The sequence below is a fragment of the Panicum virgatum genome, chromosome 2N, assembly GCF_016808335.1.
Source record: "Panicum virgatum strain AP13 chromosome 2N, P.virgatum_v5, whole genome shotgun sequence".
In the NCBI taxonomy this organism is placed as follows: Eukaryota; Viridiplantae; Streptophyta; class Magnoliopsida; order Poales; family Poaceae; genus Panicum; species Panicum virgatum.
The window spans coordinates 46,341,978-46,347,412 of record NC_053146.1 but is presented as its reverse complement, the minus strand read 5'-3'; the positions used below and the strand labels follow the sequence as shown (position 1 = coordinate 46,347,412).

The 5,435-nt window shown below is 43.5% G+C and overlaps 1 pseudogene; it reads right to left on the bottom strand.

Annotated features, from left to right (window-relative positions):
* Positions 1 to 262: 262 nt before the first annotated feature.
* Positions 263 to 4,516, bottom strand: LOC120660744 (annotated as a pseudogene).
* Positions 4,517 to 5,435: the final 919 nt, after the last annotated feature.

Below are 5,435 nucleotides of genomic sequence, written 5' to 3'. Positions count from 1 at the left end.
ATCAAGAGGCCGGGATATTGTTCAATATTTCTTTATCTAAAAAAACACTTATTCTCTTTTTTATTTAAATATATAACCAGCATGGGCTAACACCCCTCCTGTTCCGTAAAAAAAATTGTCAATGTGCCATTCAAAGCTCGAGGTGTTCTGTTCCACTGAGGGTTCGATGTCCCAAATGTTCTGCATTCAAAATACAAAACTCCAGCTTGGTCAATGCGCAAGAAAAGGCATAAAGTTCTGGTAAAAACCAGTGCTCTTAGGATTTTACACATACGCAATATTATACATTCTCCTGAACAGAGTTACTCACAGCTGAACTTATACCAGTTTAGACAGGTCACAGGTAGCCTAGTCAAATAGCACAAGTGGTACAAATGGGAACAGCTCAACCAGAAATTAAAGCAAGAACACTTAACAGTCGCAGCTCCGCCAGAGCTCAGGCCACTCTGGCTGCCTTGCCCTTGTACACGGCTCACACATGCCATCCATCAAGATGCTCAGCGGCGGAGATCGTTCATGTAAGGTTCAGAGCCCCGGAACTCGTTCATGAACGACTCATGGAACGCCCTGAGTCGTGGGATCATTGCCGCAATCTTGTCGTCGTCCGGCAGGATTGTGCACCGGATATGGATCGTCCCAGAGGCCTTGTTATTGCATCGCAACGAAGAAGTTCAGACAATGAGATAGCCAAGGAAGTGCAAAACCAACTATAAATGACATGCGCATACTGGTTATCCATCCGTCCCTCTCATGTTCCTCCCATCCTAAGACTAAGATTATCCTATCTTGTAAATCTCAGTGCAAAATGATGGTACTGACAAGCCCAGCCCCATGGACATTCAGAAAATGCACCTTTGAGGTACATTAGCAAAGGTGAGATCATCTGGGAGGAGTATTCTGACTGACTGACCTGGTGGAACCCGGTGCCAGGAACGACGGTGATCCCGGTGGCATCAAGCAGGCGGTGAGTGTAGAAAACATCAGGTGAGACACCCTCAGACTGGGCGGTCTTGATGGCGAGCGAGGGCAGGTGGAGCCGTGGGAAGAAGTACAGTGCGCCCTCAATCTTGTTGCAGCTCACTCCCTCCAGGCTGCTGAAAGCCTCCTCCAGGGTCTGCAGTTACTCGGACAAGTGAGGATCCTGCCATTGCCAAGAAGACACACAAGGTATCTTGTGCATGGGTCGATGCATGTGAAGGATGCACATACCTCGGCACGCTTCAAGAAAGATGAATGGATTTTTTCCTTCTCAGACTCAAATGTCTCGAAGGACTCATCTCCTAGCTGCATGCATGTCACGCGGCAAATTCAGTAAAGACATACTATGGGGAATTTGATGGGAACTTGGTTCAAATGTGCGACCTTAGGCGGATCCATGACAAGGCTGATAAGGATTTGGCCAGCTATGTTGGGGCAAATAGTGACAAGCCACCTTGTAAATCTGAACCTTCACATCGTCTCCAAAACCTGTTATCTCCATGTACCCTCCTCTTCTTCCACTTTCCCCACAGAATCCTGCCAATTTCAGAAGATACAAGAGGATCAAAAACTTTAGTAGTATGTAGTGCCCTAGTTGGACCTTGCAAGGATCTAGATTTTTTTCGCTATCGCAAGGATCTAGATCACGTTATTATGACACATATAAAGGAAGACTTACCCATTGAAACCGAATGAAATGATACTATGGAAAGGTCCATTTCATCGTACCCAAGTGATCTTGCCACTTTCTTGAAAGAATGGAATTTTTTGTTCTCGACATAGACATTATCTTGGTATACCTATAAGAGAAATTTTACAATGATTGAAAAAAAATAGGAGCCGTTCATCTGATAAAATCCTACGGTGGTGGAGGTAGGAAGTACTTAGAAGTAACTAGGATAAAGTACCTGGTACTTCCAAAATATGGGACCAAGTACTAAAAATTGGGACCGAATACTAATTTAATTTTGTTTTTATAAATATTTTCCATAGATCAACGGCTAGAAAAAAGTTCAAGGTAAAAGTACCTGAAAGTACTCATTGGTACTTTACAATCATTGTAAAAGAGCTATACCTGTAAATATGTTTCGGTAACTGATACAAAATATTCCTTCGCTTGGTGAATATTAATTTGACAACGCAAAAGAAATATAATTGCCAATTTGCCAACCAGTTCTAACCTCATCAACAAGTACCTCATCAACCAGTTCTTTCCGACAAAATTCCACTATCTCTTCTTGGTTGGTGATGGACAGTACCTACAACGAAGGATGGAGATGTTGACAAAGAAATTCTGGTAATTATTTGATTTTAGGGCATTACATGCTTTGATAGGAACAACCCTGAAAAATATCCATTGTTTTCTGTACTTAACTGAATGTGTAAGGAACTGCAACATGTGAAAGGTACAGGAAAATCATGTGCCATACCTGTCCAGTAGGATTACCGGGATTTATGACCACCATAGCTCTAACAGTCAAGCCAGCAGAACGAGCCTCCTCCAAGCACCTCTTGACTTCAAAAATCTCAAGGCCCCAACCCCTATCCTCGGTAAGATTGTACGGCACCTAGATTCAGTACATTTCATAGTTACACATGATCGTCTTCTAGTTTAAGAACAAAATTTTGGTTATCAAGAAAAACACAATGACTATTATTAAGACGCTATGACCATTTTAAGAAGGGCTCTGTTAATTGCAAATGTTGCTTTATTATTTCTTGACTCTGATAACATACCATTGTTCCACCATGAAGTATAATGGAAGCCGAGTATAAGGGATATTCAGGTAGTGGGCACAAAATGCCATCTTCATGAGACCTTATGAGTATTTGCATCATCATGTTAACCAGAAAAGGGCAGAAAAGATGTAAATAAATAGTCCAGTTTAAGATATTCAAGTTGCAGTTTGTTTCAAAGGTCAGTAATGGCATCTGCATCTGTGCATGCATGCTGTGAAATGCAGAGTATTACTGCTGAGCTAGCTCCGTCTGTCAGAAAAATGTCATCGGGTTTAGATTGGTAACCATCTCTCGCAGAGATCCCGTTTGCAACCGCATGACGTAGACTTTTGATTCCCTGATCATGCAAAACAAGCGTCAACAATTATATATATAATAGTCAAACTAAAAATACACTTGCCTGATGTGTTAACTGTACAACACCATGTAAAATGACATTTTCTGAGTAGCATGCTCCAAAACTCAAAGCTTTGACACCAACTGAAAATGGTAATTCTAATAGATTACCCGACTACTAGTATATCCACTGGAGCCTTTGCCAGGAATCGAATTGATGATCCTACGAGCTCTTCTTATGGCACATGGACTGTGACAGGAGATTCAGATAGTATCAGTAAGGTTTCTGTCAAATAGTTGGAGAAATTTTATGGTACAAAAAAAATTGTTACCAGCTTTGCTGTGAAAAGTGAAAAAAAAGCATTGAGTTAGTACTTTTTATGGCATGCTCATTAAATGAAACTCCACATAAATGCAAGACAAAATTACTAGATATTGTTTGCAACCTGAATAAGGCACGTGCTTCATCTTTATTCTGGAGATCTGGATTGTCGCACAGAGAAAGAACCTGAAGGAAAAAAAGAGGATGAACATAACTTCTTTGCATCCAAAACTTTTTGGGGAGGGTAAGGAACTAAGGATGTTAACCTCACGGAAAAAGGTTATGGGCCGCTGACCAAGAACCTGGGGGTTCCCAAGATTGCAGTGTATTATCTGTTGGGAAACATCAAAAGGCTCAGAAAGACTGATCAAGGTTACAAATTGATACACGCAGTTGCAGAGCAGGAGCTTTCACCTCTGGAAAAGGGAGAGAATCCGGGTTTTCATCCATCTGCTGCTGCAACAGCTGAATAACAAATATGTATGCAATTTTGGGGTCAGCCGGTCAGGGTCAGGGATATCATAAATAAGTGTGATGTTATGATCCAAATATCTGAGATGCAATAATTCTTACTAAAAATAACTAGCATGGCCCACAATTTAAACTGCGCCACCAACAACCGGATCTTAAAAAGAAGACTAGTAACTTTCACCATATATATGGTCATGAAGAACTTTGATCTTATGGCACTACAGTGTTGTTAGCTCGGTCGGCGGTGGAGAAGATCGATCAGCTGGGTGGGAACGTTACCTCGGCGTGCCTGACGATCTCCCCACAAGGTTCGTAGCTGAACATCTTGACCTTGAAACGAACGGGCAGGCGTGTCAATTGTCATGTTACCACAGCTTTGCAGTTGAATCGGAAGAAGCACGCACACGGCTGTACGGCTTCAGGCTTCTTAAGAAATGACGGCGACGATGACGACGACAACTTGCCAAAAAGGCGGAGAGAGAGAGAGGTCATCACCTTGGGGTTTATGGTCTCGGCGGTGATGGACGGAGCCTTGTTGTACGACATGGCGCGGGCGGCGGCAGGGAGGGAGGCGAGGGGAGGAGCTGGCTGGCCAAGGTAGCGAGCGGTGGGACTGGGAGAAGGCGGGGAGGAATGGACGAGCAGCGGCGAGAGCGGGAGGGGGGGGGGTGACTTGCTGGAGGAGCTGCGTGCTCTGCTCTGTGCTGGCTCCTCGGCACCTGGCGGCAGCTTGGGCGGCGCGCCGGCGCGTGGCCACGTCCCCCCCGCGCCGCACAAGGCTCCGAATGATGGATTCGGATGTTTATTCCACAGATGGTCATTTTTCTTCGATTATGGATAAATAAAATATAAAATTTACTATGTAAATTCATAATCTTGTATTTAACATTGATCTTGTAAAGATTCATAAAAACTAAACCTCAAATTTATCATATATATTTTCAAATAATAGATATAAAAATTCGAATACGGATCAGATACGGATTCGAATCTTTTTTCACCTTTTTAATTGTAGGGAGCAAATAATACATAAAAAATCTATACAAAATTTTATTCTTATGTGTAATAATATGCTTGATAATATAAAAAAAGATTAGCATAAAATTTTAAGCATATCTATTTTAAAATATCAAATTTGTTCTAAGAATTCGGATGTCTAGATCCATCCTTCCTCGGCCCCGTGTAGGAACGCGCGTCAAGGAAGGAACCCGCCGAGAAAACAATTCGGCTGGGCCGTCGGTCGGTGTGTTTGTCCTCCTCTCTGTGTGCAGGCTAGGCTGCTGCTGCATGTACGCAAGTGAAACTGGGCCCCGGCCCGGCGAACCCACGGATGAATATACAGTCAACCGTAACTTCGACCGTCGATCCGACCCCTCCGGCCTAACCTACACATACTTCCCTTCCCCCTTTTCCTTTCCTTCCTCTTTCCCTTTCCTCCCAGCTCCAGCACGAAGCCCGACTGGTGTGGCTCCGGCAGGTAGGTGCGGCGTCGGCGGGGAGGCGGTGTGGAGGGCTGGAGGCGCTGCACTAGTTTTTTTTTTTTTGAAAATAAGGACAGGAGCACTGCCAAATCATGTTAGGAGAAAGG